Source organism: Emys orbicularis, chromosome 1 (assembly GCF_028017835.1).
Source record: "Emys orbicularis isolate rEmyOrb1 chromosome 1, rEmyOrb1.hap1, whole genome shotgun sequence".
NCBI classification, from domain to species: domain Eukaryota; kingdom Metazoa; phylum Chordata; order Testudines; family Emydidae; genus Emys; species Emys orbicularis.
This window is the reverse complement of record NC_088683.1, coordinates 241909171-241925470: the sequence shown is the minus strand read 5'-3', so window position 1 is coordinate 241925470 and position 16300 is coordinate 241909171. Positions and strand designations below refer to the sequence as shown.

Here is a 16300-nt window from a genome sequence, read left to right as displayed (position 1 = left end):
CTCGCTTACAGACAACCCCCCAACCTAAAGCAAATACTCACCAGCAACCACACATCACTGAACAAAAACACTGACCCAGGAACCTATCCTTGTAACAAAGCCTGATGCCAACTCTGTCCACATATCTATTCAAGTGACATCATCATAGGACCTAATCACATCAGCCATACCATCAGGGGCTCGTTCACCAGCACATCTACCAATGTGATATATGCCATCATGTGCCAGCAATGCCCCTCTGCCATGTACATTGGCCAAACCGGACAGTCTCTACGCAAAAGAATTAATGGACACAAATCTAACATCAGGAATCATAATACTCAAAAACCAGTGGAAGAACACTTTAACCTGTCTGGCCATTCAATGACAGACCTGCGGGTGGCTATCTTACAACAGAAAAACTTCAAAAACAGACTCCAACGAGAGACTGCTGAGCTAGAATTGATATGCAAACTAGATACAATCAACTCAGGATTGAATAAGGACTGGGAATGGCTGAGCCATTACAAACATTGAATCTATCTCCCCTTGTAAGTATTCTCACACTTCTTATCAAACTGTCTGTACTGGGCTATCTTGATTATCACTTCAAAAGTTTTTTTCTCTTACTTAATTGGCCTCTCAGAGTTGGTAAGACAACTCCCACCTGTTCATGCTCTCTGTATGTGTGTATATATATCTCCTCAATATATGTTCCATTCTATATGCATCCGAAGAAGTGGGATGTAGCCCACGAAAGCTTATGCTCTAATAAATTTGTTAGTCTCTAAGGTGCCACAAGTACTCCTGTTCTTTTTGAGGATACAGACTAACACGGCTGCTACTCTGAAACCTGTCACAAAAAATCCTGTGGAAATGATCAAGGAGTCTCTTTCTAATGGCTGGCTTATATATTTATGCCTCCATTTGAGAATCCAGCTGAACAGCAGCTAAATAAAAACTAAGAAATTGAAAGCGACATGCAGAGTGGCAAACCACATGGTTCTCATATCAAAAGAATGTATAATTTTCTGACCATAAAATTGTGATCAATTTTGCATTGGAAATGAATGAGTGAAATAAAGTACAGGCTGTTCCCAGCCATGTTTGCTGGATGCTGGCATTAAATAAAAACAGAGTATGTACAGGTCTCTTTCTTATAAGTGTGTTGATGGGTAACTTACCATCATTTAAAAAAAATGCAGTAAGAGGTGTATTAGAAAGAACAGATTTCTTATTCGCAAATAAATAATAAAAGAGGAATGGACACATTATGATGATGCAAAGGATGCAAAACAATTTAGAATACAGAAAAATTACACTATGTGAAACAGGAGGCAGAGTGGAAAGAAAAATGTAAAATGTTGCCTTATTTAAATTGGGCAGGATATTAAAGAAGAGGGCTAGAACAAAGTCTTAAATGTTCCCCTGAGGGCTTACGTGGGATTTATACAGAGCATCAGCTTCGTGCTAGTTCTCTGCATTGAATGAATTTCACCCAGCACATAAAAGTACAATTTAAAAAATGTGTCCAATACCTGCTAGTTCAAATTGGTCTGCCATCCCTCCCACCCCCGCCCTACCCACCCATTCACACGTATACTCCTTGCTGTCGGCTCCTCCATCCACTCCTGGAACAAAACACAATGGGCCTCCTCAAATTTCAGAAATTGTGCATGTTAAATTACCAACACATATTCTTTCCTCTCTGTTAAGTAGCTATTTGCTCCAACCTCCTCCCATGTCTCTCCCTCACGGTCTTGCCACAAGTTCCCTCCCTCAACTCCCACGCTCTTTCCCCTTCTCACCTTGTACCCTCTTCCCTATCTCTTCTTTGCTCCTACCAGTTCAGCCCCTCCCCACCTTCCCCATTCCCTCATCCTGCCTGAATTTAAAAATACAATCTAAAAAATGACCAATGAACGAACATAGGATTAACATGGTGTTTTTCACCCCTCATTCTGAGTACTCTGTTTGCATGCTGTGCTCCTTTCCTCCCATCTTCAGCCCATTTTGTCTCTTTACATTGTGAGCTCTTTAGGGCAAGGACCATGGACCAGAGATTTATAAAGGCAACTCCCTTTGAAATCTGGCTCCTTGTCTTCTTTTTAGAGATGGAGTGCAATGGGCCCCCAATCCTGACTTAGTGCACTACCATAATATGAATAAAATACATGAATAATTTATAATTCATCTACTGATCAAGGAAATCGATTTATAGTATTACAATAATAAACCTAGTAAAACCGTCACTTTTTAAATAGTGGAAATATATTATCTCTGGATGCATAAATTTACATCACCCCAATGATACAGGATACCTTTGACATCACCAACCACTCATCATCCTATCTGGTGGTTATATGTGGTCAAACAGAAAGAAATAACATTAACGGTTGGAAGCTGCCTTTTCTCAGTGTGCTAGGCAATGATCACTGCAGTTAACTATTAAAAGACCTAATTTCTTTAGGTAATGCCAAGGGACATGGTCAACCTGAAATCAAGCTGATCTAAAAAAAGAGTTAGAAGATCTTTCAGACACTACACCTGCCCCTGATCCCCCTGCCAGTTTTTATGGGTTTTCCATCTTTTCCTATTTTAAACATGTTTTTCCCTCTACTTCTCCTTTGTGAAAGACTGACATAAACAGAAAGAATTGTATCAATTCTACAAGTTGTTTAGTGTGGCCGGACGCCAGCCCCTGCTTGGATCCAATGAAGTCAACTGAGTTACACCAGGAGAGAATCTGGCCAACAATGAAGAGATCAGTTTGGAGCTATGGAAAGGGTGGTCATTTGTCTATAACCCATCAAGGTCAACATTTTCAGAGAACAACTGTCACCTAGATTTGAGTTCCTCCCCATAAAGTGTTCAAATAAGCCAATGCATATATGTTTTTCACACTATTAAGCTGTTTTCACTGGCTGCATGCTGGACTGCTGTGCCAATAATGCCTAAAGAGCTTCTGAAGTTGCCTGGAGAGGCACTAAAACAGTGAAGTCAATCTGCAGAATCAAAACAACTTGCATCTTCACTGACTAGCTGGATGGGGATATGGTGAAGCTGGCTATACATAAAGCCAAATGCACAAATTCTGGTTCTCAGATTCCTGCCCACTTCCTATGCTATCTTCCTCTCGGACTCATCATGCCAGACTGAGCCCGAACTCTCCACAGCATGTGCCTTTATTGTGTGCTGAACGAAATTAATTCCCTATAACAGGCCCAGCCCTACTGCTTTGCAAATCACTGGGCTCAGGGCAGGCAGCAGTTCTCCTAGCTGAAGGAAAGGGGTTAATTCATTCCCTGCCAAGTTCAGGACATGGTCTATACATATTATAATTTGAAGGTGGGAAATTTGAAAGTGGTGTTTTGTTTCAAAATATCATCCCCATAAATGGGGGGGGGGGGGAATAAAATTGAAGAGATTATATTTTGAATGTAGGCTTTACAGGCTAGACTTTCACACAACTGTATTCATAAAAATGGACCAAATCCTCATAAATTCAATGGAACTCTGAAGGATGTGGCTGTTCGGCATTCAGATGGGAATACAAATAGATAAAGATGATTCAGAGCGCTGGCTCTCCCAATAGATTCATCTCACTGCAGAGCCAGAACAGCTGGGCTTGGGAGGGATCTGAAGGACCCACAAGAGAGGAAACTCCTTTACACATACCACTGATCCAGTTCTCTTCTCCAGGCTACAATGATCTCCAACCCACTTACATCAAATCCCCAATACACTTGTGCAGGGAGAATGGCCAGAAAGTCTTTTCCCCCACCCTAGAATTCCCCACTGCCTTGGGGAACAGGAAAACCCCTGTACAGCTGTGCAACACACAGAAAATGCAGCCTGCCATGAATAGATGCCTTAAATCCCATACCTGTTCCTCTTCAATGTGGGCTATCGAACAGCTAAAGGCAAATTCCTTTCTGCTCCTTAAGTGAGTAAATGACATTTTCAACACTCCAAAACATGAGGCCTACAGATTTAGTCAAAACATATTCACATTCTTAAATTTGGTAGTATAAAAGCATCCCATTTGAAACCCAGCTTTCATCATTTTATATAACATCACTGCCTGTGAGATAATTAGCTAGTGTAGGTCTGTGGCTGTTAGCTTAAATTGTTCTCTTTGATAAAGAAAGTCTGATGGGGGCATTATAGCCTAAAAATAGGGTACACAGAGGAAAAGGTGCTCAACATTAACAGTATGAGAGGATTTTCTGCCATCTCTCACCTTCCATTTGCCCATTTTCTTTGGTTTCAATATACATGTGTTCACAGCACTCAAGATTTCCTTTGAACTTTGGGTTCAGATAGAAAATCTCAAAGGGAAATTCTGTGAAAGCACAGGGGTTTACCTAGTTTTCCTTCTAAACTATGCAAAACCATGAATTTTCCAATGTTTTCAATGCAAGAGCCATAAAATATGGCCAGGTTTGACTGAAACTGGGCTTAGCCTCACTTGAAGGTAAAGCTGTCCAGAGGAGAACACCGCCATTTCTCAATAACTTTTGAAAAAAGCTTTCAAACGTGTTTGGGAAAATGAAATTGTGTTGCTATGCCCATTTCTGGATCTAACATGAGCTTTTCGGGGGTCCAGGCCTCTCTGATGTGAGAGAGAGAGAGAGAGAGAGAGAGACTGACTCTATAGCTACTGTGACATTCCCCAGGGTGCAACCTGACCTGCTGTGTCCCCTTAACTCTCCAGCCTGGATGCTTTTTACACTGCTTTGCTAGTGAACAGCAAACCCCTCCAGGCGTTGCTCACTCTCAGCCACCAGCATGCAAAGTCACTCCCAGCTGAGTACATGAATGCTATGCCCAGCCATTCATGAATTACATATAGGGCAACACCCACATATCACTCAGTCCCAGCCTTGCCCCCTAGAAATGTGCATCTTGTATCATTCAGTAGCCCACTGAACTGTCCAAGCTCATAAATAGTCCATCATTCCAAAAATGGGTAATGAATATGCACCAGCCCTGTTGACCTGAGTAGAAATTTCCCAAATATTTCAAACACACTGGTTTAGATAAAACAATAAAATAATAAAACAAGTTATCAACTACAGAAAGATAGATTTTAAGTGAATATAAGTGGTCAGGCATAAAAGTCAGAATTGGTTACAAAAGAAATAAAGGGATAAACACATGCAAGCTAATTCCTAAACTTCATCAGGCTAAATAGGCTTAAAAGCCAAAGGTTTGTCTCAGCATGAGCTGCAATACATTTCACAGGCTGGGTCCCTTTCCAGCCTGGAACCACTCCCTCCTTTGTTCAGTTCTTTGGGAGCCGTTGTTCTCATAAGTAGAGAGATGGAGGGAGGAGAGAGGGGTCCTGTGGAGATCACTGTCCTTTATTTTTATATCCTCCTCCTCTGAGGATTACCCCCCTTCTCGCCAGGGTGTAGGCAAACAGTCCCCTGTGTACATGAGATTTGCACTGTATCTGGATACCAAGCCTATAGATTTTTGTACTGGGGAGATAAAACACTAAGAATTATTTTTCAACTAGGTCAAACTAAATGTTTGAAAAATGATTTGATTCATTTTGTCACCTTGAGTCAGATCAGTTCTGAAGAGCTACTCTTGTCAAGCAGCATGAAATCAATAGTAATCTTGGTTAGAGTACATAGAATGTTAAATAAAGGACTGTCTGCCACTAAGATATGGATGAAGGCTATGAAATCAAAATAAATCAGGCCCTGGTGACTGTTGACATCAACCCCGCACCCTCAGAAACATCACACAATGAAACAGCAAAAATGCAAATCCAGACATTAGAATTAGGAATCCAATGCAACTCATGTTACATCTCAAGGTTTCTTCTGCTTCATTAAATGAAATATCATTAGCAGGATTTTCTCTTCCAACTCAGTTTTATAGTCAAGGGGCTCACAAAACACTGCAAAATGGAGACTCAGTTATTATGGATTTCCTGAAACTCTTTAGATAGTCTGAGAGGGATTTAGAAGTGCAAATGAATACCCCAGTTGCCATTAGGAATGTAGAACTACAGCAAAGGTCCTATCATAGAATCATAGAATATCAGGATTGGAAGGGACCTCAGGAGGTCATCTAGTCCAACCCCCTGCTCAAAGCAGGACCAATTCCCAACTAAATCATCCCAGCCAGGGCTTTGCCAAGCCGGGCCTTAAAAACCTCCAAGGAAGGAGATTCCACCACCTCCCTAGGTAACGCATTCCAGTGCTTCACCACCCTGCTAGTGAAATAGTGTTTCCTAATATCCAACCTAGACCTCCCCCACTGCAACTTGAGACCATTGCTCCTTGTTCTGTCATCTGCCACCACTGAGAACAGCCGAGCTCCATCCTCTTTGGAACCCCCCTTCAGGTAGTTGAAAGCAGCTATCAAATCCCCCCTCATTCTTCTCTTCTGGAGACTAAACAATCCCAGTTCCCTCAGCCTCTCCTCATAAGGCATGTGCTCCAGACCCCTAATCATTTTTGTTGCCCTCTGCTGGACTCTTTCCAATTTTTCCACATCCTTCTTGTAGTGTGGGGCCCAAAACTGGACACAGCACTCCAGATGAGGCCTCACCAATGTCGAATAAAGGGGAACGATCACGTTCCTCGATCTGCTGGCAATGCCCCTACTTATACAGCCCAAAATGCCGTTAGCCTTCTTGGCAACAAGAGCACACTGTTGACTCATATCCAGCTTCTCGTCCACTGCGACCCCTAGGTCCTTTTCTGCAGAACTGCTACCTAGCCATTCGGTCCCTAGTCTGTAGCAGTGCATAGGATTCTTCCGTCCTAAGTGCAGGACTCTGCACTTGTCCTTGTTGAACCTCATCAGGTTTTTTTTGGCCCAATCCTCTAATTTATCTAGGTCCCTCTGTATCCGATCCCTACCCTCCAGTGTATCTACCATGCCTCCCAGTTTAGTGTCATCTGCAAACTTGCTGAGAGTGCAGTCCACACCATCCTCCAGATCATTAATAAAGATATTAAACAAAACCGGCTCCAGGACCGACACTTGGGGCACTCCGCTTGAAACCGGCTGCCAACTAGACATGGAGCCATTGATCACTACCCGTTGAGCCCGACAATCTAGCCAGCTTTCTATCCACCTTACAGTCCATTCATCCAGCCCATACTTCTTTACCTTGGCGGCAAGAATACTGTGGGAGACCGTATCAAAAGCTTTGCTAAAGTCAAGGAATAACACATCCACTGCTTTCCCCTCATCCACAGAGCCAGTTATCTCATCATAGAAGGCAATTAGGTTAGTCAGGCATGACTTCCCCTTGGTGAATCCATGCTGACTGTTCCTGATCACTTTCCTCTCCTCTAAGTGTTTCATAATTGATTCCTTGAGGACCTGCTCCATGATTTTTCCAGGGACTGAGGCGAGGCTGACTGGCCTGTATTTCCCTGGATCCTCCTTCTTCCCTTTTTTTAAAGATGGGCACTACATTAGCCTTTTTCCAGTCATCCGGGACCTCCGCCGATCGCCATGAGTTTTCAAAGATGATGGCCAGTGGCTCCGCAATCACATCCGCCAACTCCTTTAGCACCCTCGGATGCAGTGCATCCGGCCCTATGGATTTGTGCTCATCCAGTTTTTCTAAATAGTCCCGAACCACTTCTTTCTCCACGGAGGGCTGGTCACCTCCTCCCCATACTGTGCTGCCCAGTCCAGCAGTCTGGGAGCTGACCTTGTTTGTGAAGACAGAGGCAAAAAAAGCATTGAGTACATTACCTTTTGCTTCATGTAATCCTAATCTTCTTCTCCAAAGACCTTTCACCTTCTCCAAAGTCGGCTTTCAAAGTTTGTATTATAGTCAGAACATACTATTTGTATTGTGGTGGTGCCTAAGAGCCCCAGTCATGGACCAGACCTCATTGGGTTAGGTACTGTACTAACAGAGGACTAAAAGAGGGTCCCTGCCCCAAACACCTTACAATCTAAGAACCTGTATATATAGCCAGGGCTTCAAAAACTCAATATTCATTGAAATTGAGAGAGAAAGATGCTATAGCCCAATGGTAAGGCACTCATATAGTATGTGGGAGAGTCAGGTTCAATGCCCTGCTCCAATGACTGACTATTTATGCAATATGGAACAGTTTCAACAAGAGAAATTGAGAGTGAACCCACAAAATACCAATAGCCTTGTGGTTAGCACATTCTCCTGGGCAGGCCTAGGTTCAACTCCCTGCTCCAAATCAGGCAGAGTGGTGATTCAAGCCTGAGTTTCCCAAATCCCAGGGGAGTACCCTAATCACTGCGCTACTGGGTGTTCTGGAACATACACATGGCAGCCAGATAGCTCACACCAAAAATTCCCAGCCTACTTGCCCCTACATCTACATTCTGTGTGGGTTAGATGTGCTCTGATCACACCTGCCTGCAGGGACTGATCTGGTAAGATAAGCAGGAGAGAGCTTAATTTGAAAATCTTGCTGTGGTTTAGGTGTGAGCAAGCAGCTCATTAGCTGTGGTGTGGCATCAGGACTTAGGTGCCTTGGCAAATGCTCATCAGTGGAAACCTAGGCACCTATCGGGATTTAGGCACTTATGGAGTTAGGCAATAGCTGAGGAGTGATTTTGTGAATGTCAGTGGTGCCTAAATGTTGAAATTAGGTGCCTAAAGAAGCAGACACCTAAATCTCTATGCAACCTAGCCTTTAGTTCACATTTGGAGGATTATCTTCACAACCACTAGTGCTAGTGTAGGAGGATCTGATTTTCAGAGGTCTGAGTACCAGTGGCTTCCACTGACTTCACTTAGAGTTGTGAATGCTCAACACTTCTGAAACTCAGGCTCCTAATATTTAAAAAAATGAAAGCTTGGATTCTGCAGAAGTTGAAGGCATTTGCTCAGGAAAGCTTCCTATTTGTTATGAACAAGTGAACTTTTCAAGCCCTGTGTATAACCCATGGAAGACAGGACTATATAAAACAGCCCTTGGAAGAGAGCTGGAAGGGGAAAAAAACACAACAAAATTGCCTTTTTTCTTTCTCTATCTTTCAGCACCCTACAAAGATCTCCTTCTGAACTGGCAGGTCTGGAGTATCTCACATTGTTCTCTTGTGGGAGCTTCCAGTGCCTCCAAAAAGAGTGACAAACTTTGGAGGGTATGAAATCCAGCCCCATTTCCATCAGCGGGAAGGTCACCTGCATGACACCAGGTCTATGGAGATGGAAAAGAGGACCAAAATGTGTGAAGAGTGAAACAGAAGAATTCTCAAGTCTTGCAGAGATTATTTCATTTTTAAATTCCTTTCCCCCAGTCCATCTCTAATAGAACAGTGTGATCAATGAAATTCTAAACACCAAGTTCTGGCTCCATTAGGACATTATTAGCCTCTAATATCCACACAAAGCTTTATGTGATTGTAACGGCATTGGCACCCGCCTCTTACGAGTGCCCCCCACGCCCCAGCCAGTGGTTCTTTCGGCAGGTCTTCAGTGATTCAGTCCTCTGGCCGAGTCACACTGTCCCCCCTTCTGGGGTATACAATCTCTAGTTCTTTCTCACAGCCCTGCTATGGAGCCATAGCACCAAGGCTTCCCCCTGAAGGCACTGCCTTCTTTAACAGCCCAACAGGGGCCCATCTTGGTACCCTCAGTTGGTGTCCTTTCGGCAGCCTACCCTGGGCTCAGGCTACGTCTTCACTACGGGGGGGGGGGGGTCGATTTAAGATACGCAAATTCAGCTACGCGAATAGCGTAGCTGAATTCAACATATCGCAGCCGACTTACCCCGCTGTAAGGACGGTGGCAAAATCGACCTCCGCGGCTTCCCGTCGACGACGCTTACTCCCACCTCCGCTGGTGGAGTAAGAGCGTCGATTCGGGGATCGATTGTCGCGTCCCGACGAGACGCGATAATTCGATCCCCGAGAGGTCGATTTCTACCCGCCGATTCAGGCGGGTAGTGTAGACCTAGCCTCAGTCTTCAACCAGACCAGCAGGGCCCATCATGGTACTGTCACCTGGTCAGGCTAGGTTCTGGGCTTAGTTCCCTGGGATCAGCCTGCCCACACTGACCTGTCCATGGTCCTGATGATCTTCCAGCCAACCAGGCACCCTATCTTCAGCAGCCTTTCCTGAGCTCAGTCCTGCCTGCAGTGAGCTGTCCTTGGTCCTGCTGCTCTTCCAGCAAGCCATGCATCCCGTCTCCCTCTGAAAGCTCCAGGCAGCAACTGATTGCTCTGCTTCTGCTGCTTCCTTTTATATGGTCCTTGATTGGTCACTCCAGCAGCCCCTCTGATTGGTTGCTTCTCTGCAGCCACTCTAGGCCACCTGGAGGACTTCTCCTATGCTCTTTTCTGGGGCAGGGGGAGGCAGGGACATGAGGCCTCCAGCAGGGGGCATCTGAACCTAGTCCACCCCATCACAATGATTAGGATAAGAAAATAATTTCTAAATATCTGAAAGGACTTTGTTTCTCTGCCTAAAGCTATAACTGTGTTTATTTATCTGGGTTTGTTTTGTTGTTTCCAAGTATCAGTTAGGAAAAAATACATAAAAGAAAATCAGGTTTATTTACAGCATAGCTTGCTAATGAATTCCATTTCACATTTCCAATGGAAATGGGAATTATAGAAACTGATTGCTATAGCTGGTGTCTGCATTATGAATACATTTTATATTTGAAAGATGTTGCCTTTATCTCTTTCTCCAGATCTATAGCTCGTTTTTCCCTCTATGAACCATATGTGTAATTCTATTAGTGTTTGAACTGCCATCCTATTAACGTCACATCTTAATTTCTAAGAAGTTAAAAGGCTCATGGAAAAAACAGAAAATTCTCAGTTATTTTAAATGGCTTCAAACACTCCCTAAAAAATTGATGCATTTAAAATTAAAAGGCAAGCAACAAACGCATACAAACAAACATACTTGTTGACTGTGAACATATTTTCATGTTACAGTATTATGTAAAATGGAAGTAAGGCAGGAAAAATTGATTTGTTTGTCATTCGGCCCACCCAATGGTGCTATTATTATCAGAAGTTCTTTTTATTTATTTCCCTGCCTGACAGATCAAGGGCTCTTCAACTGAAGGGTCAGTGGCATTAGGGGTCAAGTACAGAGCCCCATCCATAGTTCTTTCAACTTTACAGGGGTTCTAACCATCATACATTTTTTGGCCAAGCTTCTACAAAGACTTACATATAAGCTTAACCTGTTAGAGGTTTTGCTAGATCAGAATATTTCATAGTAACTAATTGGACATGTTTGCTAAAATGTTTACTTGTATTGTTAATATTAGTAGTTATATGGTTAAAAAAATCCAGCACTAGGCTAGAAATCACCACACTGATGTTCTAACTGTGTGAGAATGCAAATATATTGATTCACATTTACATGCAATTACCAGCACTGAATGATATGTAAAGCTATGTCTACACTCGGAGCTAGGGATGGGATTCCCTAGTTTGCATAGACATTCTCTCATTAGCTCTCATTGAAATAGCATGCTAAAAATAATAGTGTAGCATGGCAGCAGTGAGTGGTGGCACAGGTTATCCACCCCAACCACATGCCCATGGAGTTCAGGGGTGTGTGTACTCGGCACGGCTAGCCTGCGCCATTGCCCGTGCTACCACAGCGCAGTAGCTCAATGAGACTAGCATGAGGGAATCGCTCCTTTAGCTCCTAATGTAGACACAGCCTAAATGCACATACTCGAGTGATCTGTGGGAATTTAGAAGTCTTTGGCACAAATTCTGCTCTTGGTGATGCCAGCAAAAATATAGAGCAACTCTACTAACCCGGTCTCTCTGGGTTTATATCTGTGTAAATGAAATGGGCTTTGACCTGCTGAGTACAAAGATATATAAGAATTAAACTAATATATAAATATCAACAAAAGCTCTTTTCATGCTCCATTTGTATTCATGAATGGAGATGGAATTGAAAATTATCAAAAGCTTATGCATAAACATGAATTCTTTTACTTAGCATAATACCAAGGGAAGGCCTTCATAAACACAGTGTGGGACCTGGAGTTACAACAACTAAGCTCAGGGGGGAAAATGTAAAAGTTAGGGGGAAAATTAGGTGTAAAACCACATTAATCACAAACAGCTTGAAAAGGAGAGGTTTGTGATTAATCTTTCCCAACATTTACTGTGACAACTAATTCAAATTAAAACATGATCATAACACATGGCACACTAAATCCACAGAATTAATTGGACTTCTATTTGAAACACAGATTATAAACAGAATTGATGAGTAGCAAGAAAACCACAGCACAGATAGAGAAGAGGTGCTCTCTATCACTGTCAAAAGATGCAGTAGACTGCTAAGTAATAGCCATGCACCACATTGCATCATTCACAATCAGTCGGGGCTGGGTGAACATGCACCACACCAGGGGGACCTCTGTATCTTCATCTCTCCTTAAGATGTTGTGGTCTGCATGCATCTGACCAGCCTCTCCTCCTCTTTCTCCTCTTTGGTATCACATGCACTCCTAAAATGCTAGGAGACAGCAGTCTCTGTGGCTGTCCACAGTGGGTAGAAGGGACAGGAGAAGGCTCCTGGCTCCCTCCTTACACCATGCAACTGCCAGAGGCAAATTTTTCCCTGTATTAATAGATTAGACTCATGATAAAATTCTATTTAGGAAGGGAATTTCCACAACTGAGAATTTCTTTGATAAATTCCAGTCACATCTCTTACCACCCCAACCTCTTCCACTATTTCAGAGGGAAATCCTTTAAGATCGCCTGCTAATGAGAGAGAAATATTTCCTAGTCATTCGAATTTGACATCTAGGAAAGCAAATAGACGGCATTCATGCATATTATTGGCTGAAATTAAGACATTCCCAACCTACCAGTCCTAATTCATGCTCATGTCGCTACAATGTGGCTTTTGTTCAAACATCTTCTTTATCTGTTTAGCAATAAATCTTGAAATGTTCTTCCTTAAAAGTCATTATAAATTATCCTAAATGGGAACAGCTCCCTTTTAATGAAACTTTTTTCTAAGCAATACATTCATTAGACTTTATCTGCTTAGTGCATATATGCCACTAAAAGTGCTTGAAAGTTAATTATGCAGAAGATTATCAGGATAGTAATGATTATCATTATGGAGTGGATAAATAGGTCTCAAATTTCATCTTTTGAAAAGCTGGCATACTAATAGGATTGAATCCTACTCACAGAATACTTCAGTTGAAATCAAATGGCCAAATTCACAGATAGCATAAACAGCAAAATGATTGGGTCAAATTCTGCTCTCACTTGCACTCAGGTAAATCTGAGGTAACTTCACTGACATCAAGTGAGTTACTCTGGATTTACATCAGATCTTGAAAAATCTAATTGCCCATGTAACCCACTCGTGAGTGTGTGTTGCATGTTACAGGTGCCTCTGTGCCCAATCTGCAAAGGATACGAGACATTTACAGTCCTATCTAGAGAGCCTTAGCTTGTGAGTCAAGCTATAGAGACTTGTATTTTTAGCTCTGGAGGTCCCCGGCTCAGTTTCTGGTGTGCTGGCCAAGATGGTGCTGTCACATCAGTTCATATGGGAACTTTTCCCTGAAAAAATGGGATGGCGGGGGTGGGGGGAAAAGGGGAGGCCGAAGACATCAGTGTCTGAAGACTGAAAGCTTTCCTTAGTTCCTGATCTTAGCTTTCTGGAGCAAGGACCATATCTTTGTATGTGTTTCTACAGCACCCAGCAAAATGGAGCCCAAGTACTGATTGTGAGCTCTGGATGCTACTGCAATATAAATATTTTTTAAAATAATAATACAAAATCAATTTTTAAAAAATTCCAGTCTTATGGTTGGTAAGATAAACTTCCCACTATGAACTGAACATAAACCAGTAAAGTGTTGTCTTCCTGAGTCCAGTGACTCAGATGCTGAGCATACTGTCGATGTGGTACAAACCAGGTGGAGCAAACTGTGCCTGGGAGACCCTCCCCCACCCCCCACCCACATATTCTGGGGGCACTAGGATCCACACGCTGCCTTCCCTTCCCTCCTCTCCTCTCCAACATGTGGTGTTAGGAGAAAGTCACAATGAGGAGCCAGACAGAGATTCCAGCCGGTAGGGGCAGGAGCAGCCAAAGCAGGGACCTTTGTCCTTGGGAGAATGTTCTACCATTTTGACTGGACTTTCTCTGCCCTATGCTGATTGGAAGTTTGCTTCAACCCTTGCCCCTACCTCACAATCTCTTCACCTCAGTGTCACTCCACAGCTGCCCCTCTTGCCCTCTTCTTCCCTGCCCTTCTATCTTCTCCCCGCCACCCTTCCCGTCAATGTCTGCCATCCCTTCCCTTTTCTTTCCTGTTAGCTTACCCCTCCTACATATACCCACCTAAAGAGGAAAAAAAATTTAAAAAAATACATGGAATAACATGCTGTTTGCTGCCATCACATTGTCACTCTGCTTGCTTATTAGACACCGTCCCCTACCCTGGATCTATCTTGTCTATTTAGATGCTAAGCGCTTTGGAGCAGGGACCATTGGCTATGCTATGTTTGTACAGTGTCTAGCACAATGGGGTCCTGGTCCATCACAGGTGCTCCTAGGCTGTACGATAATACAAAGAATAAATAATAATAATTCCTTCCCCCTACTACAACTTTGACATAATTCTGGCTTTTACAGTAAACATCCTTGAGCCTTCCCAGAAGTCTTCCAGCAAAACCAAAGAAGATTGGGCTTGACATTTTTGATATTTCTAACTTTAAAAAATACCATTCTTTATCATGAAGAGGAAAAATAAGCACAAGTCCAAGAAAACATTTTCAATATATATTTCAAGTGAAATCCTTACCCAATTGAAGTCAATGGGAGTTTTACCATTGATTTCACTGGGGCCAGGATTTCTCTCTTTCCATTCATCTTCAATCCTAATGGTGTTCCCCCCACCCCCTTCACCAGGAACAGGGTTCTACCTTTTGTTCCTTCTACTTGTACAACATAGAGTAGCTATACATAAAAATCCTCTCCAAACTAGCTCGTATTTTCAAAATTAAATTAATAATTTTCTATAGTCTTTTCAGATACTGACCAATCAGGATCTAAATTTACTGATGCCTCTTAATCATTAGAACTGTAATATAGGCCAGACTTGATATATATCATCATTAGGTACAGCCTCAGCTTACTGAAACTATTGGTTCTACCAATTGTAGGTTGAAACAGTTTATCACCCAAAATCAGAGCTTCCTTATTTCAGAAGGTTAAGTGAGTCCAAGGTCCTAGGAATTTCTATGATTGCATAAATGGGATAAGAGATCTGGATTATTCAAATGGGGTGTAAATTGACCAATATAACTTAGTCAAAATGATTTGGTCTTTCTCAGAAATGAAACTTCCAGGAAAATGTTTAGAGAAGATAGCAATTACCCTATTCCTTTATATATCCTTTATATATCTTCCTACTGTATTTTCCACTACATGCATCCGATGAAGTAGGCTGTAGCCCACGAAAGCTTATGCTCAAATAAATTTGTTAGTCTCTAAGGTGCCACAAGTACTCCTATTCCTTTTATGATTCTGACTGTTAATTTATGATGCATCCCGAGGCAATGATGGGTGCCCTTTTTTTAAAAAGTCAAAAGATAAACCTTAATGAAAGTTTTTGTTTTTTTTCAATCATCACAACAGTAAATATGAAAGATGCATCAAAAGCAGAATCAGCTTTTAGCAGAAGCCATGAAGGTCCTCAATAGGGTGAAATTCAACACTCCAGTATCTGTGCAGCATTTTTGGACATGAGATTATACATCAAAGTAGTGACAGTGAGTCACCACAAATTACTTTGGAAGAACTACACCCAGTGGTTTCAGAACATAAAACTAACTGAGGCAATGGCCTAGAGAATAAATTGCAAACTAGAATTGCCAGGGAACAGAGTTTGCTACATGACTTTTCTCAGAAATAAAGCCACTTTCCTTTTCTTACAGCCCTACTTCATCACTCATTCAACAGATTCAAAAGCACATGGCTAAAGTAATCCTAAATTTCATGGTGAAGCAGTTAGACTTTGCTTCCAGCTGTAATAAAGCTGTGTCCACACAAATCCAAACTTCTCTTTTTTAAACAGACTAGCGCTCAGACTATATCAGGGTCTCCTTTGGGTACAGTAGAACTTAATTCAACCAGTTGAAGGTTTGAAAACTAAGAGGTCTTTTTTAAGAGGTTTAAAAAATTATAATGAATCAACACTATCAAGTTCTACCAGCCAATCAATTAGATTGTGTGTTGGAATGTAGAAAAATTATTTCTACTAGTGAGGTTTCAAGGATTCTGACTCATACAGATCAAACACTTTGCATAAGATGGATTTATTATGGT

General features: G+C 42.2%; 1 protein-coding gene across 1 annotated transcript in view; it reads right to left on the bottom strand.

The window, feature by feature from the left end:
• The window catches only part of DHRSX (dehydrogenase/reductase X-linked), a 194602-nt gene that overhangs the window by 158442 nt on the left and 19860 nt on the right, over positions 1 to 16300 (bottom strand). The gene's annotated exons all lie outside the window — the stretch shown is intronic.